The sequence below is a fragment of the Myotis brandtii genome, unplaced genomic scaffold (genome assembly GCF_000412655.1).
Source record: "Myotis brandtii unplaced genomic scaffold, ASM41265v1 scaffold4, whole genome shotgun sequence".
Taxonomy (NCBI): Eukaryota; Metazoa; Chordata; class Mammalia; order Chiroptera; family Vespertilionidae; genus Myotis; species Myotis brandtii.
Window position 1 is genome coordinate 4,067,201 of NW_005365371.1, and position 24,848 is coordinate 4,092,048.

A 24,848-nucleotide genomic window follows, 5' to 3' on the forward strand; every position below is an offset into this window, starting at 1 on the left:
GAGTGGTTAGGGGCAATCAGGCAGGCAGGTAGAGTGGTTAGGGGCAATCAGGCAGGCAGGTAGAGTGGTTAGGGGCAATCAGGCAGGCAGGTAGAGTGGTTAGGGGCAATCAGGCAGGCAGGTAGAGTGGTTAGGGGCAATCAGGCTAGCAGAGGTGGTTAGGGGCGATCAGGCAGGATGTGAGCAGTTAGGGGTGACCAGGCAGGCAGGCGAGCAGTTAGGGGAGATCAGGCAGGCAGGCGAGTGGCTAGGGGTGATGAGGCAGGCATGCAAGTGGTTAGGAGTGATTAGGCAGGCAGGCAAGTGGTTAGGGGCAATCAGGCAGGCAGGCAGGTGAGCGGTTAGGAGCCAGTGGTCTCAGATTTCGAGAGGGATGTCTGACTGCCAGTTTAGGCCTGATCTCACAGGGATCCCTGCAAAATTGGGCCTAAATCAGCAGTTGGACATCCCCCAAGGGTCCCAGATTGCGAGAGGGTGCAGGCTGAGCTGAGGGACCTCCGCCCCGGTGCATGAATTTCGTGCACCAGGCCTCTAGTCTATATATATAAAAGCCAAAGCAACGGCAGGCAGGTAGAGTGGTTAGGGGCAATCAGGCAGGCAGGTGAGCGGTTAGGAGCCAGTGGTCTCAGATTTCGAGAGGGATGTCTGACTGCCAGTTTAGGCCTGATCTCACAGGGATCCCTGCAAAATTGGGCCTAAATCAGCAGTTGGACATCCCCCAAGGGTCCCAGATTGCGAGAGGGTGCAGGCTGAGCTGAGGGACCTCCGCCCCGGTGCATGAATTTCGTGCACCAGGCCTCTAGTCTATATATATAAAAGCCAAAGCAACCATTACAACCAAACGACTGGAATGACTGGAACAACCAGTCGACCAGAGCACTGACCACTAGGGGGCAGATGCTCAATGCAGGAGCTCCCCCCTGGTGGTCAGTGTGCTCCCACAGCCAACCTCCCTGGCCCCTCCCCCCAGCCAGCCAACCTCCGGCGGCCTCTCCCCTCAGCCAGCCAGCCCCCCCAATAGGCCTGGATCTCTAGCCAGGCCAAGGGACCCCACCCATGCACGAATGTGTGCCCCAGGCCTCTAGTATATTATAATATATGAATATTATTTAATTTATATTAATAATCTCCTTAGCAACAATCTCCAACATAGAATTAAGGATAATTGTATTTTAAGTAAAAAATCTATAACTTTTAGGCAAACAGAGGTCCTTGCGATTTAAGACACTTAATAGGCCCTGGAGAAGTTAAGTGGTGTTCTAGTTGTTTTTAAAATAATAAAATAGCAAAAGCTCTCCACATATCTTTTTTTAAAAATGTAAACATTAAAAAAATTTAAACAGATGTTAAAGGGAGTTCAACAGCAGTGAAATGTTTTTACTTTGAAAATCTAAATGTATATACATGAAACAACAGCTACAAATAGAAACTACACAAATTCAACAATAAAAATGTTGAAAATGCTGTCATTCTGGCACTTAGTAGAGTGATGGCGAACCTTTTGAGCTTGGCGTGTCAGCATTTTGAAAAACCCTAACTTAACTCTGGTGCCGTGTCACATATAGAAATTTTTTGATATTTGCAACCATAGTAAAACAAAGACATATTTTTGATATTTATTTTATATATTTAAATGCCATTTAACAAAGAAAAATCAACCAAAAAAATGAGTTCGTGTGTCACCTCTGACATGCGTGTCATAGGTTCGCCATCACTGACCTATGCCCATTTTTTTTAATTGGGTTATTTGTCTTTTTACTATTGAGTTATAGAAATCTCTCTATATAAAAGCCTAAGCAACCTTTGGACCGGTAGTATGATGTGCACTGACCACCAGGGGGCAGATGCTCCGACCAGTAGGTTAGCTTGCTGCTGGAGTCCGGCTGATCAGGACTGAGTGGGACGGGCCAGATACGCCCTGGAGCCCTCCTGTGGTTCCTCCCAGGCCCCAATCATGCACCAATGCGAGGGTCCCCACTGGTACCCAAATCCGTGCACTGGGCCTCTAGTTCTTTATATGTTAGTCTATTCTTATGAGCATCAATGACTGAGATTTGCTGTGCTACAGTGGAGTGCTCATGGGCTATAGACCCATGCAGGGCTGTCTGCTGTATATTAAAAGGCAACACGAGCTGTCAGGAAGAACTAAAAAAAAAACAAAAACAGTTACAAGAGCCTGTCTTCGTATATTTACATATTTCTTTTTTTCTTACTTTCCCTGCTATCACCCCTTGTTCTCACAGCTCTAAATATTATTACTCTAGGTAGAGGTGGAAGGTGACTCAGCTTATCCCATGAATGAGGTGCGTGGGCTTTGAGACAGCTTTCTGATGCGTTCTGGGTAATTATAGTTGCCAGAAATCTGATTTCTGAAAGAGTTAGGTGGCATTTTACAAAATTAAAGGTAATAAGTTGAATAGGATGAGATTAATTGGGGCTGCTTTGGGAGGTGAATTTTCAGTGAAATTCCCAAGAGGGAAGTGACAATAACCTGGCAGAGAAGTGGAGGTTCCCGTAGGAGGGAATTTTCAAGATGTGTACGGAAATGCATCATTGGTTCCACTGATCTTGGTAACTACAGGGAGAAGTGGTGAAAGGTCTAAATGCAGCCTTTGAACTCATTGCTAGGCTGCTAATAGGTCTGATAGGTCAATCTTCTTTTGGCTTCCTGATCTGAGAAAAAACAAGATCACTCCACCCTGTTTCCATCTTACCAGCCTCCCCCCTCTACCGACCCCACCCTGCCCTCGGCTTGTGGCTAAACTGCCCAACTGCCAATTAAAACCCACACTTCCCAGCATGCCTTGCACCACTCAGAAGCCCAGTCCCCACCATTCAGTCTGCTCCGCAGCTGAAAGGGCTCCAGCAAATCACCTTCCAGATTCAGGGCGCCCACTGCAGGGGCCCCTCGCTCTTTGGAGGCCTCTCCCTTCTACCTCCCCTGACTGTGGCTGAATTTGCTACCACTTGACAGCAAACCACACTTGACAGGAACAGGAAGGAGGATGGGCCCCACTGCCCTGGGCCTTCTACTAACTAAATCAACAAGGTTGTGCTCATTCTCCTTCCACAGCTGGCTGCTTCGGAGTCTTCCACCCTCTTTCCTCTCTCCCAGGGTCTCAGAAGGCCCAGCAGGGGCTCCTGTGGTGGCCTTATCCTGGACATGCAGAGCTTCTGGGGGTAGATGTGAAATGAACATGGGAGCTTCTGACCTGTGCTTTGTGGTAGTTTGCGCCTTGCCCCATGGCCAAGGCCTCTCTAGTCTTAGTCACCAGCACTTCCTCCTCCCCAGGCACTCCCTCACTTCTAAGGAAATGCTCCTTGTTCTACAGCTGACCTCCAGGCCTGCACCCTTCCCTGTTCAAGGAATCCCACCACTGCTTTTTTTTGCTTCTTTCACCTCCCTGAGCAGCCAGAATCTTGCCTCGTGGCTATGCCTTTCTGCTGCCATTCTAGACTGTCACAGCTGTTGGGAAACACGGTCAAGCAGTGGAACAAGCCAGCTTCAAGTCCTGACATGAGTCCATAATTCTGAAATCCACAAAGCTCTATAAAAACTGAAGGTATTGCCCTAGCCAGTTTGGCTCAGTGGGTAGAGCGTCGACCTGCGGACCAAAGGGTCCCAGGTTCAATTCCGGTCAAGGGCACAGGCCCGGGTTGCTGGCTCGGTCCCCAGTGGGGAGCGTGCAGGAGGCAGCCGATCAATGATTCTCTCTCATCATTGATGTTTCTATCTCTCTCTCCCTCTTCCATCCTCTGTGAAATTAATAAAAAAATATTTTAAAAAGAGACACAAAAAAACGAAGGTATTTTTGATGAGTTTGGCATAAACTCATTTGGTTACAAAACCTGACCTGAACTGACAAAAGCCTATTTTGTCCACTTTTCCTTTTACCCATTTAATGTGAATATTCATGTTTGTTGCCAAAATATTTATGTGTTGATTTTGGGGTGTGGTTCTAGATTTCATTGGAGGAATTATGTAATATGGCATATGTACTATATTGCCTTTAAAAATACATATATATTTTTGTTAATTTTAGGGAGGAAGGGAGAGGAAGAGAGAGATAGAAACATCAATGATGAGAGAGAATCTTGGATCGGATGCCGCCTGCATGCCCCAAACTGGAGATCGAGTCCACAACCTGGGCATGTGCCCTGCCCAGGATTTGAACCATGGCCTCCTGGTTCATAGGTCAATGCTCAACTACTGAGCCACGTCGGTTGGGGTCTGTTGCCTTTTAAACTATGAAAAATTGTGATTTTTGAAACAATTCTGGCCCAAAAATTTTAGGGTAAGGAATTTTGGACTTGTACTATAATGCCACACAAAAGAGGACAGGAAAACTAACTATAGACATCCAAGGGACAGAATAATATGAAACTAATCAAAAGCATGTCCATGCCCTGGCTGGTTTGGCTCAGTCTGCAGAACGAAGAGTCCCAGGTTTGATTCCGGTCAAGGGTACATGTCTGGGTTGCGGGCTCGGTCCAATGTGCAGGAGGCAGCCAATCAATGATTCCCTCTCATCATTGATGTTTCTATCTCTCTCTTCCTCTCCCTTCCTCTCTGAAATCAATAAAAATATATTTTTTTAAAAAAGCATGTCCAAGAAAATTTGACATAGAAAAAAATTCCAATTATTGTTATAAATTATGTATGTAAACTTACAAAAGAGCATATGGAATCTAATTTCCACTTTATTTAAAAATATATTACATACTAGAGGCCCGGTGCATGAAATTTGTGCACAGGTCTGGGGGGGGAGGGTCCCTCTGCCCAGCCTGCAACCTCCCCAATCTGGGACCCCTTGAGGAATGTCCAACTGCCTGTTTAGGCCCAATCCCGGTGATATTGGGCCTAAACGGACAGTCAGACATCCCTCTCACAATCCAGGACTGATGGCTCCCACCGCTCACCTGCCTGATTGCCCCTAACTGCCCTCCCCTGCAGGCCTGGTTGCCTCCAGCCGCCCTCCCCTGCAGGCCTGGTCCCCCCCAACTGCTCTCCCCTGCAGGCCTGGTCACTCCCAACTGCCCTCCCCTGCTGGCCAATTTGTGGCAGCCATCTTGTGTCCACATGGGGGTGGCCATCTTGTATGTTGGAGTGATGGTCAATTTGCATATTGCCTCTTTATTATATAGGATGGGCCAGCCACTGTGGCTCAATGGTTGAGTATTGACCTATGAACTAGGAGGTCATAGTTTGATTCCTGGTCAGGCCATACGCCCTGGTTGCAGGCTTGATCCCCAGTGTGGGGTGTACTGGAGGCAGCCAATCAATGATTCTCTCTTATCACTGATGTTCCTATCTCTCTCTCCCTCTCCCTTCCTCTCTGAAATTAATAAAAATATATTTAAATATAAATATACTAGAGGCCTGGTACACGAATTCGTGCACAGGTAGGGTCCCTTGTCCCGGCCAGCGATTGGGGCCAATTGGGGGGGCTGGCCGGCTGGGGGGAGGGGCTGTGGGAGGTTGGCTGGCCAGCCCCCCAAATCAAGGCTGATCAGGGGGCCAGCCAGCTGGCGGGAGGGACCATGGGAGGTTGGCTGTGGGAGTGCACTGACCACCAGGGGGCAGCTCCTGCATTGAGTGCCTGTCCCCTGGTGGTCAGTGCATGTCATAGCAACCGGTCGACCAGTCGTTCAGTCATTTGGTCATTAGGTCATTTGGTTGCTTAGGCTTTTATATAGAGAGATATTACAAGTGTATAGAAAAAGTTTGGAAGGCAATACACCACAATGTTAACAGTGAGTTGTTTCCACACTGTGGGTTTGTGGTTGATTTTCTTCTTTTTAGACCTTTCAGTGTCTATGCAATACTTTTATAATGAGAAAAACATTCTTTTAAACCAGAACTGTTGTTACTAAAAACAAGTTGATATTGACACTTTCTACTGTGTGGTCTTGGGCAAAACATGTGATCAATAAGAGCCTGATTTTCTCTCTTGTAAATAGAGACTATTAGTACCTGCTTAATGGATTTGTTGAGGGGTAATGTATGTACTTAGTCCAGTAGTTCTCAACCTTCCTAATGCCGAGACCCTTTAATACAGTTCCTCATGTTGTGGTGACCCCCAACCATAGAATTATTTTCGTTGCTACTTCATAACTGTAATTTTGCTACTGTTATGAATCATAATGTAAATATCTGATATGCAGGATGTATTTTCATTGTTGCAAATTGAACATAATTAAAGCATAGTGATTAATCACAAAAACAATATGTAATTATATATGTGTTTTCCGATGGTCTTAGGCAATCCCTGTGAAAGGGTCGTTCGACCCCCAAAGGGGTTGCGACCCACAGGTTGAGAACCGCTGACTTAGGCTTTCTCCTCTAGGAGGCCTGGCTGCCCAATGTCATACAACAGTGCAGGCCAAGTCTCTCACACATTCTTGTTGTATTACAAGGATGATCAACAGTCCTTTCGGCTGTCTTTTCCTCTCCCTATCACATTGCCTTGACTTCTACCACACACGAAGAGTTTGCCACTTTGTCAAGGCTAACCCCACTAATGGACTTGATTTCATTTCTGCTTATCTCCCCCTAAACTGTTCTGCCAGGGAAAATAGATATATTTACATGGTACTTCACATTTTACAAAATATATTCACATATTGATGACCTCGTGACCTTATTTCTTGAACTAGCAGTTGTTTCTCCCTATGTTTCCTTCTATACACCTGGTCACTAATTAACCAACACCTGACAACCTGACTCCTGACCCTACCACTCTACTGAAACTACTCTTTTTAAGATCATTCATTCACTAATGCATATAGTCCACATAAATTTATAAGTGCCCAGTATGTATCAGGCTCTGTTCTGGGCACTGGGATATAGCAGTGCATAAACAAATTTCGTTCCGTTAAGAGTACACAATTTAGATGGGGAGGCAGACAGTTAGCAAGTAAATATATCATAAGATATCAAGCAGTGACGTGAATAAAAATATTGTGAAGAAAAAGTAAGACAAAAGAAAGTAATAGGGGTGTGCACTATTTTAGATGGTGTGGTCAGGGAAGATCTCTTTGAGGAGGCGACATTTGAGCAGAGGCCTAAGGGAAGTTAGGCAGTGAGCTGTTTAGATATCTGGGAATTGGGAGAGCGTTCTTGGCCTAGAAAAGACCAATGGCAAAAGCCTGCTTAGCTTAAATGAGGAGCTGCTGTTTAAATGAGGACTTCATGCTTTGAGTGAAGTGAGGAGGAAAGTGATAGGGAATGAAATCAGAGGGAGCAGAGCACTTGAGCTCATGGTAAGGATTTGTGCTTGTATTTGTCAGTTATGAAAAAGGATTTCTCAATGGCCAGCCTGTGGACTTTTCCAAAGTCCTTAACCTCTTCAACTGCTCTAGAGCAGTGGTTCTCAACCTGTGGGTCGCAACCCCTTTGGGGGTCGAACGACCCTTTCACAGGGGTCGCCTAAGACCATCAGAAAACACATATATAATTACATATTGTTTTTGTGATTAATCACTATGCTTTAATTATGTTCAATTTGTAACAATGAAAATACATCCTGCATATCAGATATTTACATTATGATTCATAACAGTAGCAAAATTGCAGTTATGAAGTAGCAACGAAAATAATTTTATGGTTGGGGGTCACCACAACATGAGGAACTGTATTAAAGGGTCGAGGCATTAGGAAGGTTGAGAACCACTGCTCTAGAGCAAAGGACACTTTAATTCACTTAAGAAGCCTTTGCTGGGCACCCACTAGGTGCTAGACTAGGTATTGCTGGGGATACATGCAATGTGAACAAATGTGAACAAATCATATTCCCTCCTTGCCAAGACCCACTGCCGCTAAGGAAAGGCAGAGCTATCACCTGTGAACAATGTTGCCCTGGACAGAACCATGAACTAAGTCCTAAGGAGACACAAAGAGATGCCATCATCTCTCCTAAAGTCTCTTCTCCTTGAAGTGTTTCTCTCAATTCATCATCTTCCTTATCTCTTCTCCAGTCATCAACCCCACGCCCAGCCCCAACTCTGAAGATCGATATCAGATGCCACCTCTTCGAAAAAGCTCTCCTCCAAGTCTCCCACCAGTTGTGCTTTCTTCTTCCCGGACTCTCCCAGCACCTCGTTCCTGTTTTTCCATGATTTCCTTCCATTTTTCCCTGAACTGAACCATGGTTAGTTGTATGTGCCCCTTCCCCTGGATGTCCCACTGCCAGGCATGCCCTGGCACTGACAGGATATTTCTGTAAGCATCTTGTTATCTTTGCACAGCACGGAATCTTTGATCATGAGTTGATTACTGTCAGTGTTTACAGAAAAGGAAGAGGCAGTGTCCCCACAGAGTCAGTCACTGGAACTAGCGGCTGGGGGAGGCCGTGGGCTCATCCTGGGTGAGTTTGTGAGCTGCCTGGGCAACAGGGAGCAGGAGCAGCTGCCCTCAGAGACCAACTCTTTCCCCACAGATGGTTAAAGAAGAGGAGTAAACAGGGCAGGAAGGGTCATTAGCCAAGCCACTCTTACTTGCCCTGCATTTACCCCTCAGTTTTGCCAGGCCTGGTGTCATGAGGGGTTGAGTGGTATCAATGTAGGTGGTGGCCTCTCCTCTTTCAGTTCTTTGACTTTTGATTCTTAAAAACTACATCCCAAATGAGGGAAATGAAACTACTAAAGACTCTCCCCCAGTAGCCAGCTGACGTGGGGCAAGAGAACAATTCCCAGTTAAGGCCCCAAAGGAAATCCCCTCCCTGTCATGTGCTGAGGCTGGAGAAGAGGGGAAGGCATTAGTTCACTGCTTGGCCAGGCCTGGCCACCAAGGTGAAGGGCCGGATGGAAGGACTGCCCTGTCTGTGGCCAGGAACGGAGAACCCAAAGCAGAGTAGGGAACATCACAGGTGACAGTGAGAGGACCAAGACTTAGACCTAGAGTGAACTGCAGGTTCCACAAGTAGACCCTGCCACTCCATTCTAGTGTGGAAGAAAGGGGGCCATATACTCCACCTGATAAGCTCAGGGGTGGCCTGCATGGTGGGCTTATAAACTCAGAGACCTAAAGTAACCACATAGGATGGTCTGAACATACAAATTCCCAACTGAAAATGAGTCATGGTGGGTAGACACATCCTAGACCTGTAGCTTCCTTGACAAAGGTTAATCTTTACCTTAATTGAGCCTGTCTATTGTCTTTTTGCATCTAAGATAACAAACCTTTGAAATGTCAGAGTAATCCCCTTTTTTCTGGACTCCTCAGACTACAACCTCTCCCCAGAGCATGAGACCACAGAACTCCTCATTGTTGTAATCTTGTTCCCTGAATATCCTCTATGTGCTGTAAATATTCGCCGTTAACTATCCTGTACCCACCAATATAAAAGAAGTACGTGTCTCTCTGTTTTACTCTTAATTCAGTCTCAGAGATTTTCCTGACTTGCTTTCTCCCACCCCCTTAGTCTACCATCAATGATTCCAATGTATAAAATAAGCTGTAAAACTGCTATTCTCTGGAACATTTTCTCAGTCTGTTGGGATTTTTGCTTCCTGATAATTGTCATCAGTTTGGCTCAAATAAATAAAAATTCTCTGCAGATTTGTGAGACAGTCCAGTAAACCATGGCTGGCCCTAGGCAGACCCACTCAGGGCCAGGTGCCTTTCCCGTAACATTTGGACATTTCTTACACTGACACTGTATCTTCTCTCACAGACCCATCTAGAGGAAGTCAAGTGCCCCTCCCTATCTCCCCCTCATTTCTCCTTTCGGAGCCTTTGCATACTACCTCCCCCACAACTTGAAATGTCTCCCTTCACAGTCTCTGCTGTAGGCCTCCTTACTCCTCGGTCCTGAATAGTGTTTGCTTATCATCTGAAAAAGTAGTGGGAGGAGAGAGAGAAGCCCAAGTCCCTTTGATCTCTTTGGGAGACTGAGACCTCCTACCAGAGACAAACTATTGTAAAGCTTAGTTTAGAAACAAACAAACAAAAACATCTCAGGCAATACTTAAAGAATCATGGACAAGGTAGGTTTGCTGCCTTCCTCTCTTCTTTCCTTCTCCTCCCTCCTTCCTTCTTTGACTGAGCCCTTTTATGTGCACTGGGCAGTATACTTGTTGGAATAACACTTGACCCCTCCCCTCAGAGGGTTTTAGTGTAATTGGAGAAACCCGACAAAAATCCTAAAAGTTAAATCACAATACAAGAGACGTCATGAAGTCCTGGCTGGAATGGCTCGGTTGGTTGAGCATCATCCCAGGAACTGCAAGGTTGCTGGTTTGATTGCTGGTCAGGACACATGCCTGGGTTGGGGGCTTGATCCGCACTAGGGGGCATGGAGGCAGCTGATCAATGTTTCTCTCTCTCTCCCCCCCCCCCTTTCCCTTGCTCTCTCTCTCAAATCAACAAAAACATGTTTTTTAAAAAATATATCATGTTATAAAAGAGAGAGATGTCATGAAGCCAGTGGATATTGTAGACACTCGATGCTATGTGTTCAGAGGAAGAAGTAGAGGCTTTGCAGAGGTGAGGGAGCCCAAGCCATGCCTTCAGATGGGAAGGGTTGTGGTAGGCAGAAAATAGGCCACTTCAAGCAAGGGAACCCTCTGAGGGAACCCTTTGACAGAGGAAGTGCAGAGTGGGGAGTGTTTGTTCTGCGTTTGCAGTGGTTCTCAACCTTGGCTGCACATTAGAATCACCTGAGAATCTTTTTAAAATCCTGATTTCTGGGCCTCGTCCTCCGGAAATTCTGTTTCTTTGTTATGGGGTGGGGCCACAACATTAGCAACAAAGAAACAGAATTTTCGGAGGACGAGGCCCAGAAATCAGGATTTTAAAAAGATTGCCAGGTGATTCTAATGTGCAGCCAAGGTTGAGAACCACTGGGTTAGGGAAACTTGAGCAGATTAGAGTAGACGAAACCCACCTGGGGACCACAATGAAAAGAGGCTGGAGGCAAGATCAGGCTGCATAAGGCACTTTCTCCTCTAGCTGGGAACTGCTCAACTCCTTGTTTTCACCTCAGATCTCCTCTGAGATCCTGGTGTGCTGCTTGCACTCAACTTGGCTTGAGCAGGGGATGTGTACAAATTTCCCAATACCTGGAGCAAGCTCGAAAAAAGAGGGACACCGTCCCCCAGATGTGCTTTGCCAGTGTGCACCGTGGGTTATGCTCCAGAGGAAGTGCCCTCATCTCTCCTGCCTTGTGCGGCATGGTCGGGGGAAGAAGCAGAGCACCCAACCAAGCTGGAAAACCCTGAACTGTGCGGTCAGGGTTACAGCCTCGCTGGCATGAGAACCGTTCTGTTTTCAATTGTAAATCAACATTGGTTTTGGCTGCAAGTCTTAGGTCCTCCCTGCCGAGCCAGCTTGCTGCTAGCAGGCGAGCTGCTGTGCTCTGTGCCAACAAACTGGCTTCTCCCCACACATTCATCAAGATAACTGGTTTCCTAAGCTTTTTTTTTTTAATAAGGGTAGCAGCCACCTTTCTCAAAAGAAATTCTATAGAGAACCTCAATGTATAAAACATACAAAAGTGGGATTGCTTGTGATAAGGAGGGGATAGAGCAGACAATGTGCTGGATGTTTGGAGCAGGAAGGACTTGCTCCTATTCTCCTAGGATGGCCATGCCAAGGGCAATAATGCAATAAAGAATCACAAGTCAACAGGCAACAAGAGACGCGAACCAACCCTCCAGGACACTTGGACCCCCCAGATCTGATGGGAAAGAGCAGCACTGGAGATCCCTTCTCTGACGCTCCTAGAACCCTTGTCCGCATCGCTCATTCAGCATGCGGCTGACGGTCCACATTTTACCTTCTCCACTAGATTGTTAGCTCCTGGAGTATAGAAGCTATGAGATCATGCAAATAAATTTCTTAGCATAGTGCCTGGCAGCCTTTTGATGGTAGCTATTATTAATTCGATTAAAAAAAAATTCTTGGCAAGAGCTAGCAGGGAATTTTGTACACATCAGGTACAAAATTTTATCCAGACAGTCTATGATCAATAAGCTCATGGCACTCTGACAGTCCACTACAAAGCAGTGTCCATTTCTTTTTCTGTTTTTGATGTGCTGGACACATAAAAGGAGATTATTAATAAAGATCAGCTGATTAGATGGCTCTTCCAGGTGGTGGACTTTCTCCCAAGTGGAACACCTGTGTCCGACCCATTTCCAAAGTCTGCCCTAGCTTGACCCTTGGACATAACCTCGGAGGAGAGTTTTTTGAGTCAGCAGAGCTCACAGACAGGGGCCCTCCAGCTCAAAATCCCTAAGGCAAGAAAGCCCGGGGAGCCTTGGTTAGCACTGCTGGGGGACCGTAAAAATGCCTGCCCTCCTCCTCCACTAACCCAGCGGGTAGTCCTGAGGCCGCTGTTCCCACTATTCCCGCGGCTGCCCTCTCCCTTCCCCCCTCACCACCCACCCGAGGGGGCAGTTCCTTCTCTGATGCCTGATCGCTGTGAGTGCTGAGTTGCAGAGCAGCTCGCTCTCCATGTGACTTCAGTTTCCGTCAGTTCCTTCCGCAAGTGCTAAAATAATCTGATGCTCCAGAGAGAGGCGGCAGCCCAGCCCTGCTTTGGGCTGCTGTCGAGGAGGCCGGAGCCCTGGGAGAGGATGCGCTCGGAGGAGCCGCCTGGGCCCGCGGGAGCCGTGAGTATTTCCTGCGTGGCGGGCTGCCGCCCTTTTTGAGGTGGGCGAGCTCGGCCCACAGCTGGGGACTGTCGGGGAGGTAGTGGCTTGCTGCAGCCAAGCTCCACCGCTGTTGTGCCCAGTGCAGGGGCTACAGCTCGGGGGTAGGTGGATTCGCGTCCCTAGGAGCACTGAGAACTGAACAAGGTGGTGTGGTGTAGGGGGACCAACCAGGGCTTCAGATTCCTGGGTTGAGAGTTTGATTACTGGCCTTGTGAAGAGAATTTCCAAGCCTCAGTTTCTTCATCTGCAAAATGGGAACAAATAATGCTTCCTCCTGATTGGATGAATGGATGCAATAAGACTACTCTGTGAGCACTCAGCATGTTGGGGTGCTTGGATCTTCTTTCCTGCCCCACAAGTCATAGATGAAGACACTGATACTCATGGACAGCAACACATACTTACGGATGTCTTCCACGTGCAGGCCTGCTCTGGGTGTTGGGAACAGAGCTCTGAAGGAGACAGGCAAAGCCCCCTCGCCACAGAGTGTTCTTGGGAAATTCACTAGCTAGTAAGTGTCAGAGGCAGACCAGATCCCAGGCCTTTCTGAGCCTTTGTCCAGTGCTCTTCCTCACAGCCTCCATGTGGGCTGGATTCTGGAGGATTCAGCACATATTCCCCTGCACGCAGGAGCTGACATAAGTGAGGAGCCACGGACTCGGCTCCGGCTCTGTACTGCCTTCAGAATGGGCGCCAGCTCACTCGGCGCCTGAGAGAAGGTGACCACGTGCCCAACAGTGGCTGTGACTCCGGGAGGCTGAGGCATGGTCCTCGGGATGGAGCTCACGGGTAGGGCTGGTCTGGGGTGGTGCGCTTCCAGGAGAAGCGAAGGGAACCCTTGGGAGGTTTCTTCCGTGATTGGTACAGCCTGTTGGGAGCTTGGACAGTAGAAATGTTTTGAATTTATAAAGCTGGTCTTCTGAGGTCTTCTCTGCTCCTTTCACCCACTGTCTGCACTGCACAGGCTGTTTCTGTGGGTTTTACAGCCCGGAGAATTACTTATTGGCCTCACACACCCCATAGGTTTTTACAGGTATGTCTGAGAGTTCCTAGAGGGAATTATAGAATTATGGGCCCAGAAAAACAAACAAACAAACAAACAAAAAACCCCAGCTCAACTCCTGCCTTTAGGTTAAAAAAAAAAAGAAAGAAAGAAACAAAAAACCTGTTTCACAAAGAGGGTGCTTTCATCTAATGGGTAACCTCATGACACTTCATGAAAACCCATAGAAACCTGATCCCACATAGTGTTTCAACCCATCATCCAAGAGCAGAGCCTCCTAGACAGATAGCGGGCTCCTGGCGTCTGTCCTGGGGCCCGAGTTAGGGATGCACTGGCCTGTCTGTCCCTGATCTTTCTTTGTCCTGGAAGAGTGACACCAGTACTGATGGTAACCTGCATCCTGGCTGCAGTGTGTCTCCACACCACAAGGTGTAAGGTAGATTCTTGGCTGGACAACTAGATGTACCTCACGCCTCAGATCCACATTATAACCACATAGGTTAGGGGAGGGGAGGCTTTCAACCATGACTGAAAAACATTACCTTTCTCAGGACCGGCTTGCTGTGTGCTCAGTGATGCTCACTGATGTGGTCACACCTTAGTGACAAATACTTTTGCCTTTAGTAAAATTTCTTTATTATACTCATTTCTCTCCCCTCCTAAAACTATTCTTCTCAACTTCATCATTGAACAAATTGTCATGGCTCACTGTGTGGGAGGCTCTGGATTAGGTTAAGCGATGATCTCTGAAAGCTGAGAGAATTAAGGAGAGGAAAAAAGGACAATGATATTTATATCTTATCAAGCCTCACAAGTAACTGTAAATCTGAGTTTAGGGGTCTTTTAGTTACAAATGACAAAAACCCAATTAGCTTGGCTTCAGCAAAAAAAAAAAAAAATAGAAAAAAGTGAATTTATTGTTTCAAATAACCAAAAAGTCTATGGAAAATAGCTTCAGGCATGGCTAGATCCAGGTGCTTAAATATGGCTAGGAATCCATCTATCTCCATTCCTCAGCATTGCTTTCCTCTGTGTAGGCTTCATTCTCGGGCAGGTACAAAGATGGGTTCCTGCAGCTCCAAGCTTAATTGCCACCAGTTTGGCATCTGAAGCAGGAAGAGAAAGCCTCTTTCCCAAAAGTTCTAGCAACAATCCTTGGATTGATTCTCATGGGCTTGGCTTCGTGAACCCATTATAAACCAATCACCGTGGTTAGGGAATAGGAGGCTCTGATGGGCCCAGACTTGTTCACAGGCCTTTCCTTGGAACCAGGAGTGAAGGTCGAACTCAACTGAACATGAGCTTCTTCAGAAAATAAGGGGGTTGATTGCATGGCAATGTAAATGCACTTAACACTACTGTGCTCTACACCTAAAGTGGTTAAGATGGTAAATTTTATGTTATGTCTATTTTACCACAATTAAAAATTAAAATAATAAAGAAAGAAACTGGTGATTTCCTCAAAGGGGAGTTAAGGAATTGTTACCAGAAGGAGAAATGAATGTGGGTAGGCAAAACCACCTGATTTCCAGAGCAAATGGAGTCAGGTGCTGAGAGCAAACCACATGTGTCTTCTCACTTTAATGCATGAGTGGTTTCAGACTGAACAAAGGGAATAAAGGAGGAAGTAGAGAATCTGTCATGGTTCTCACCATCGAGGTGGGCAAGAAGAGCAGGGCTGGTACCAATAATGGGCTAAATGTAGCTACAAAGCCCTGAGGACACAGGGACTCCACACACAACCTAGAAGGTTGCCTTGGTCAGGTGCTGTGCCATGTGTCTACACTACTTTCTGCTGTCAAGAAAGAAAGAAAAGAGTGGGCAGGGTACTTCTCTTCAGGAGATAGCACTTGGGGCTCTATCTATTCACGCTGGCTCTTCTCAAGCAGAAAGTGAGTGAGGCAGCCCAGCACCCAAAGTGACCAGTAGAAGCTCATCTGAAATTACACATCATGTTCTTCAATAACCTCATGTCACTCCATTTTAGATGTCAGGCTGGACACTGGCTCCTCCTGATCTTTCCTACTGTCCTCTCCTGGTCCAGCTATGATCCCTCAGGTCTCTCCTGCCCTTCCAGTGTCTCCTCTCAATAGTCCCACCAGACGCCAAGGCTGAAGTCCCTGCAGGGTCAATGGCAAATGCGTCTTTCCCTGACTAGCCCTGGGCCACTACTTCAGCTTCAGACATGTTAATGGTCTCCTTATCACTGCCCAGCCTAGTACCCTGTGACTTCCTCATGGGCCTCCCCCAATGACCTTTCTCTTGTTCTAGATCAGTGGTTCTCAACCTTCTGGCCCTTTAAATACAGTTCCTCATGTTGTGACCCAACCATAACATTATTTTCGTTGCTACTTCATAACTGTAATGTTGCTACTGTTATGAATCGTAATGTAAATATCTGATATGCAGGATGGTCTTAGGTGATCCCTGTGAAAGGGTCATTCGACCGCCAAAGGGGTCGCGACCCACAGGTTGAGAACCGCTGTTCTAGATTCTTGCATCCTTCCTCAAGTTCCTAAGCTTCCATCTTAGCTAATAATACTGACTTCTTATTCCCTTCTATATCCTCTGTTTTTTAGGCTTTCTGGTTTCTTTTGCAGAACATCTAAAGGTCCTCACCTTTGTCATAGGTCTAATCCATGGTGTCAACAGGTTGTCTCATCCCCACAGAGACCATGAACCCATGAACACTCAGGGGTGATATTTAGAATATCAGACAGCACATGGTATAGGCACTGACCAATCAGAATGGACATTATCATTAGAAGCAGGGTCCTGGGTTGCTGGATCATGGTGGGAGCCTTGAGAGTTCCAAGACAGTGGCTAGGCTACTGTGGTGGGATTCGTGAAGTAGCTGTTTACCAATAAATACATATCTATGCAATCCAACTAAACATTCATTCAATGTATATTCCTCTCAGACAGGTTCACATTGAGCACTTCCTACCTGGGTCAGAACTCAGATTTGGTTTTGGCTTCACTGTCTACAAACTATGTGACTTGAGCAATTCACTTTGGCGTTTTTGAGTCTTGAGCTTCTTATCTGTAAAATGGAGATAATAAGAAGGGACTAGAACATAGATGTTTGTACACTAATGTTCATAGCAGCATTACTTACCATGATCAAAAGGTAGAAACATGCCCAGTTGGTATGGCTCAGTGGTTGAGTGTCGACCTAAGAACCAGGAGATCACGGTTCAATTTCCTGTCAGGGCACATGCCTGTGTTGTGGGCTCAATCCCCAGTGTGGGGCATGCAGGAGGCAGCTGATCAATGATTCTCTCTCATCATTGATGTTTTTATCTCTCCCTAACCTCTCTGAAATCAATAATATATATATATATATTTAAAAGGTGGAAAGAACCCAACTGTGCATTGATGGAGAATGAATAAACAAAATGTGGTGTATACTTACAATGGAATGTTATTCAACCATAAAAAGGAATGAAATTCTGATACATGTTATACAATGGAGTGGCCTTGAAAACATTATGCTAAATTAAATAAGCCAGACACAAAAGGACAGATGTTACATGATTCCATTTACATGATTCTACTTATATGAGGTACCTAGAATCCTATCTAATCAAAGGGTAATATGGAAGTTAACCGTCACTCCATCACAAAGATGGTGGCACCTATAGCCACAAGATGGTGGCACCCAGTCCCCTCAGCCTTGTAGGAGTCCCCCAGTCCTGGGGGGGCGGCTGCTGAGAGTGGGCAGTGTGAGCGACCTCGCAGAATGCTTGCTTCGTTGCCACGGCGACGAGGCAAGTGTCCTGCCCCAGCTGCAGAGAGCCTCTGGGCAGCGGGTGCAGAGCGACCAGGACCCGCAGAGAGCAGAGAACCATGGGGAGTGGGCCTAAGCCGTCAGGGCTCCCGGATTGGAGAGGGTGTAGGTCGGGCTGAGGAACCCACCCCCCGTGCACGAATTTTGTGCACCGGGCCTCTAGTAGGCAAATATATAGAGAAGAAAGCATCATGGTTACCAGGAGCTGAAGGGAGGGAAGAATGAGGAGTTACATTTAACTGGTACAGAACTTCAGTTTGGGATGATGAAAAGTACTGGAGATGGGTAAGGGTGAGGTTGAATGACAATGTGAATTTACTTAATGCTCCTAGAAAGGCATGAAATTGGTAAATTATATGTATATTTTACCACAATAAAAAAAAAATGGAGATGGCCTGGGCTGGTGTGGCTCAGTTGGTTGGAGCATTGTCCCATACACCAGAAGGCGGGGGATTTGATTCCTGGTCAGGCTACATACCCAGGTTTCGGGTTTGATCCCAAGTTGGGCATGTGCGGGAGGTAGCCAATCGATGTTTCCCTTTCTCCCTTCCTCTCTAAAATCAATTTTAAAAAATTTTAAATGGAGAGAATAATGCCTACTCTGTAGAAGTGTTATGAGTATTAAATGAGATCAAATGTCTGTAAGAAGCCTTTGCAACCTCAAGTGCTATTTTTATTAACCAATAGCATTAAGTATAATCCAATTGTCTTGGATTCATTCAAGGATTTCCTAAAAATCATTATTTGAGGGGTAGGAAGGGATATTCTTCTGTGAATTCAAGTTTAAAAAAAAAAATCAGCCTTAGAATAGCCACGTTGCCAATATAATTTGAGGGATTTTGAAAGGCAAATTTATCTCCCCTGCCGTCCTGAAACTATACCATTAAACTTTATTATTTTTTCATAATTATCATATAAATACCCATTAAAGTATAGTGCATGAAAGAGGATAGCAGTCATTTACACTTCAGTATGAATTGTTTTCCTCCTAATTTTGGCTGAGAATAGTAAGATAGTGATTATCAAATTCTTTTTTTTATAAGACATAAATATTTTTCCCAACAAAATACCTGACTTTGCAATCTCAATTAAGTTGAGATTAAATTAATTATATTGATCCAGAAGATTGAAAACATAGGAACTTTAAAATTTATTTTATTTTTTATATATATATTTTTTGTTTCAGAGAGGAAGGGAGAGGGAGAGAGAGAGAGAAACATCAATGATGAGAGAGAATCATTAATCAGCTGCCTCCAGCACGCCCCCTACTAGGGATGAAGCCTGAAACCCGGGCATGTGCCCTTGACCAGAATTGAACCCAGGACCCTTCAATCCACAGGCTGACACTATCCACTGAGCCAAACCAGCTAGGGCAGGAACTTTTAAGTTAAATCACTTGATATGCATTCTGAACTACTTAGAGGGAAGTGTACTGATGACTGCATTCTATTTTGAAATGCATCAAAAAATAAGATGGATTGAAGGATGGATAAAAGGATAGATGGATAGATATGTGATAAAAACTAGTAAAAAGTTAATAGTAGCCCTGGCTGATGTGGCTCAGTTGGTTGGAGCATCATCCTGTACACCAAAGAGTGGTGGGTTTGGTTTTTGGTCAGGGCACATGCCTAGGCTGCAGGTTCAATCCCCGGTAGGGTCAAGTATAGGAAACAGCCGATGGATATTTCTCTCTCTCCTTCTCCATTCCTCTCTCTAAAGTCAATAAAGTTCTTTAAAAAAAAAGTGAAGCGTAGAATCTAGGTGATGGGTATATGAGTGATCATTGTCAAATTCTTTCAACTTAGCTATATGCTAACATTTTTTTTATAATAAAAATGAGGAAAGTTAAATTACTGACAGGAGCTGCTCATATTCATTTTCATAAACATAGAAATCAATAATAATAAAAAATCTTCCAGCTGTGGCTGGGCAGCTCAGTCATCCCAATACACCAACGTTGTGGGTTCGATCCCTGACCAGAGGACATAAAAGAAGCAATTAATGAATATATCAATAAGTGGAACAATAAATCAGTGTTTCTCCCTCCCCTGCCTTTCTCTCTCTAAAAATCAATAGGAACTTCATCTATAATATACTAGCATATTATACGCATTATTGAACTATTAGGATGTGATGAGGAGGTAACATATGCACTGGGCCTTGAAGGATGAGTAGGAGTTGGAGACCAGGAAAGGGCCTTTTCCACAGAGGAAACAGTGTGTGAAAATGCACACTTTTTAGTCAAGTATAGCCACCATCCCAGGGTGGGGCTTGTGGTATTGAGGTTGAGCTTTGCTGAACTCAACCACAGGCTAAGTTTGAATTGCTGCTTTGACATGCTCTAGCTCCATGGCCTAAACCTTTGTGAGCCTCAATTTACCACCTGTAAGATGGGAATAATAAAATTTACCTGCTAGGGTTTTGTGAGGACCCTAAAATATGTAAAGCATCTGGCATAGCACTTATCCCAAGACGAGCAGTCCATAAACATTACCTATTATAATTATGAGCCAGGAAAGCAATCTGGAGCTTGAATACTATCCCATTTAGCTGGTCAGTAATCAGGATTACATATCGTTTCATTTCTCAGGTGTGCTCTTTCTCAAGAGAACTAAGGGTTAGGGTGTGGAGGTGATATATTTCCATCTGGGCAGTAAGCTTCGGTTATCACCTAAAACCCCTACCTTGCCCATAGTCTCCCACAGGCTCTGGGTGGTCTCACCCTCTCTGAACACCCCAAGGTCCACATCCGGCAGCTCACACGGACTGAAGAAGATACTGCATCTGCTCTGTTTCATTTATTTCAACACCAGCTCCCGCTTGCACAGAGGAACTCTGCCTTTCCTTTAATTCTGACACTACTTTTCTTACTAATGAAATCCACAACATTTCCTGGTATTGACAAAGCTTTTTCACACACACCTCTTATTCAGTCTCAACACAACCCTGTGAGGTTGGCAAGGCCGGCGTTATTGTCACCAATGGCCACAACTGGAGAGAAGTGACCAGAGAGAACAAACCTGTGACACAGAAAGGAAATGAGAAGTTTAAAACTAATGCATTATGGGTTGGGTGCCCATCCACGGGTATTATGTGGGTCTCTCATAGACAAAGGTGACACCACGGAACTACCACTAGCCATGTAAAAGCAAGGTGTTACCTCCCCAGGGAAGCAGATTTGCACTTTTAAAGACCTGTGGCCAAGTGCAGCCTGTGGCCATGGAACAGAATGAATCGAATGACCTCTGTTGGTTCTAAGGGCTGACCCTGACCACAGAGGGAAACCAGTTGACTCATTCGTGGCCCTGAGTCGAGCAGGGTAGTGCTCTACACGACACTTCACACATTGGCTTCCCAGAGTGGTAGTGGGGAGAGTCCCAGGGAAGAAGAGTTGCTGTGGCCTCCAACCTCCCTCTAGGAAGAGGCAGCCTCCACCATTCCAAGATGAGACTCTTCTCATGAGCCCGGGTGGAGCCCTGGCTGACCAGGTATGCTAGGTGTGGGGTGGGAACAGCACTTGGAAACCACTACACGGCGTTCCCTGTGGCACCTTGTTCCTATCATTTCATCTCTCTTGCCTGCGTGTTCTCACCTCCAAAATAGTGGTGTGTAGTCCCTTCAGAAATGCTACATTTCTTCTCAAAAGGATGGTCAGTTACTGCATTTGAATGACAGGGCATTTGCCAGAAAAGGCACTTGCAACAGAACTGTCCTTTCTCACACAGATTCTCAGGGACGTACATTTAATTAGCACTCCAACAAATTTAAAATGATACCACTCTTCACTTATTTGTCCAGGCTTAGAGGGGATCCAACTTCTAGAGGCAAATACCAAGGGACCCAATGGTACAATCAGCCACTTACAAAGCAGTGAGCTCCACCCTGGGTGTGTGGAAGCACCTGCTGGGGATGAAGGCACTGTAATGATGACAAAGACAATTTTTTAGAGGTTCCTTTAAACCTTGTCTGAATATAGTAACAGCCTTGCAACACAAGCTTTATGATTCCCATTTTAGTTGAGTGATGTACCCAAGGTCAGAGCCAGGCTTTGAACCTGTTCCATCTTTCCCCTTAGCCTGGGCTCTTTCTTTAACTTTTACTGCTGCCTTTCCAGGGGCTAAGAACATGCAACCCCAAATCTAAATCCCTGGACCCTGGGGAAAAAAAGAAAGTAACGTCTATAATAAAACTTATTTTAGTTATTAGTCAATGATATTTTTTCTTCCATTAACTCCAGACATGATTGTTTTAAGCACACTCACAATAATTTCAATCTAAATACCTATAAGAAATTCTCTATTTCAGTAATATTTATTAGGCTCTAATTATGACATATATTTTAGGAAATGATAGATTCTATTATTTTAAAACTAGTCTTAATATAGTCATTTAAGTGGGTTGTTGGAAAATAAGAAAATATTTCTGTAAAAATACTATCTATACTAATAAAAGGGTAATATGCAAATTAACCATCACTCCACGACAAAGATGGTGGCATTGGCTGGAGCCACAGAGCCGGCCGGAGCGGGCGGGACACTTGGCTTCCTTCGGGCAGGATGCTTGGCTTCCTGCAAGCCCCGGCCGGCTGCCGAGGGTTGACCTCTGGGTGGCGGCCATGGAGCCAGCCAGAGCGGGCAGGAGGCGGCTCAGGCCCGGAGCGAAGGCGGAAGGCGGCGGCCAGAGCGAAGGTCCAGGTCCTGGGTGCCAGAGGGAAGCTGGTGCTGGCAGCCAGGGGAAGGAAGGCCTATTCTTGCACGAATCTTCATGCATTAGGCCTCTAGTTACATATATTGTAATCCCTTAGGATAAATTCTAGAAGTGGAAATACTGAATCAAAAGTAGCTTATGATGTCAAGATCTTTGATAAATTATGCTAAATAGTCCTTCAGAAAAAGTGTGTAAATTTGCTCTCCCACCTGCAGGATATGAAACAGTTATTGGGAGACAAGGACTCAAAAGCCATTCTGTTGTCTATATTTCAACATCATCATTAAGAGAGAAAGCCAGAGAGGCAAATCATGAGGTCTGAGTGCACATATCACAATTCTAAATGCTCACCTGGCCAGGTGGCTCAGTTGGTTGAGTGTTGTCCCATACATAAAAAAAAAAGGAAAAAAAAAAGATTGCTGGTTCTATTCCCGATCAGGGTGCATATCTAGGTTGTGGGTTTGATCCCTGGTCAGAGCGGGTATGGGAGGCAGGCGATCGATGTTTCTCTCACACATCAGGTGTTTCTCTCTCTAAAAATCAATAAAGCCCTAACCGGTTTGGCTCAATGGATAGAGTGTCAGCCTGCGGACTCAAGGGTCCTAGGTTCGATTCTGGTCAAGGGCATGTGCCTTGGTTGTGGGCACATACCCAGTGGGGAGTGTGCAGGAGGCAACTGATCGATGTTTCTCTTTCATAGATGTTTCTAGAAACATCATCGATGTTTCTAACTCTCTATCCCTCTCCCTTCCTCTCTGTAAAAAATCAATAAAATATATATTTAGCCCTGTTGGTTTGGCTCAGTGGATAGAGCGTCGGCCTGCAGACTGAAGGGTCCCAGGTTCGATTCCAGTCAAGGGCACATGCCTAGGTTGTGGGGGGCATGTGGGAGGCAACCAATCAATGATTCTCATCATTGATGTTTCTATCTCTCTCTCTCCTTCTCCCTTCCTCTCTGAAATCAATAAAAAAATTAAAAAATATATATATATTTTAAAAAATCAATAAAAATAAAAATCAATAAAAATATCCTCTGGTGAGGATAAATAAATAACTAATTGCTCTGTCACTTCAATCTTCAATTTGCAAGTTCTTTTTTTAATGCATCCACCATTTAAATATGAATCTTTGCAAAATATATGAACATATCACTTTGACCAAAGAATAGAACTGTTTCTTTAATTTTATAACCATTTTTTAAATTTTCTTTTATATGTATTTCCAAAATCATAATTGAAGAAATATTTGGATTTAAAAATATATATTTTGGACATTTCTCCAAAAATAAGTAGACATGGTCAATAAACATGTGAAAAATGCTCAGCATTATTACTAATTAGGGAAGTGCAAATCAAAACCACAAAGAGATAGCACTTTATAACCACTAAGATGGCTATAATAAACACAACAGAAAAGAATAAGTGCTGATGAGAATGAAGAGAAATTGGAACATTAGTAATGTTGCAACAACATGCTCCTTTTCCTCTAAAAAATTCAGTGCATATTTTCTAAGACCAAAGATAGACTCTTACATAACCACAGTGCAATGATCAAAATCTAGAAATTTAACATTGACATGATATTATTATTTCATCAATTATCTGTATTCAAATTTTGCCAAGTACCAAAATTTTGCCTCTTTAGTAATTTGATCATTTGGTTAAAGAGGTGTCTGCCGGTTTTTCCGGTTATAAAGCTATTATTTTCGAGTGTGCAAAATTAACAAGTAGAGTATTAATAAGATACTCTAAGGCTATATTAGTCTCTTGTTTCCCAACAAGTTTTCACTCTTTAGTTTTAGCATTCCTTGATGATTCTTGCCTGTAATTAAGATGCACTTCGAAAAACACATTCCTCAATTTAGATTTCAGCCACTTTCTCTAATTTTCAGGTAGCATCACAAAGCTTGCATGCACATAAAAACAATCTTACGTTCAGGTTTGTCCTTTGTGCTTGACATTATTTAGTTAGGTTCTTCTTGTTGGCAACCCTTGGGCCAGCTACTGGGGTGATGATGGTGGTGAGGTGCTGTCATAGGAAAGCATGGAGCTTGGGAAATGGCCCTGGCCCTTGAAAAACCTTATAACCGTGGTTTTGAACTCTATATCCAGTCGTTTGATTTCCTCCATTTCTGCCATTTGTGACCTGTTTCTTTGTCTCCGCATTTTTTATGCTTCCTTGTGTTGGTAGAGTGGCTTTGTGTGCTAGGTGTCCTATAGGGCCCAGTGGCTCAGTCTCCCCAATTACCTGAGGTGGACATTCTTGGGGAACCCCTTTGTGGGCTGTGTGCACAGTCTTGTTGTAGTTAAGCCTTGATTGTTGTAGGTGTCACTGGGAGGAATTGACCTCCAGGCCAATTGGCTGTGAGAATCAGCTGTGTCTATGATGGGAGAACTTCTGTGCTGAAGACACCCTTCTGGGGCAAGACTTGCTTCAGTAGGGCTTTGGTGCTCACTGAGTCTGCCCCCTGAGTGTGTTCCTTATGGATCTGAGGAGTTGTAATTTGGATGGTCCCACTCTGACCACTGGGTACACTGGCTCTTGGTTCTAAGGAGGTGCTAATTTAGCCTCTTCCTAAGGCTACCCAGCAGGAGCTACGAAGAGATCTGCAGATTCCCCTGCCTTTTTTGGGGGGGTTTGGAGGTGCCCAGATGAGGCCCAGCTGTGAAGCAATGCAAGCTGCTGTGGGGC

At 45.1% G+C, this 24,848-nt stretch overlaps 1 protein-coding gene across 1 annotated transcript in view; it reads left to right on the forward strand.

Annotated features, from left to right (window-relative positions):
* Nucleotides 1–12,529: 12,529 nt before the first annotated feature.
* NRROS (negative regulator of reactive oxygen species) overlaps nucleotides 12,530–24,848 on the forward strand; it is a 27,809-nt gene continuing 15,490 nt past the window's right edge. The window contains exon 1 of the mRNA XM_005873164.2: nucleotides 12,530–12,615. The gene's annotated coding sequence lies outside the window, so the exon portion shown is untranslated. The remainder of the gene's footprint in view (nucleotides 12,616–24,848) is intronic.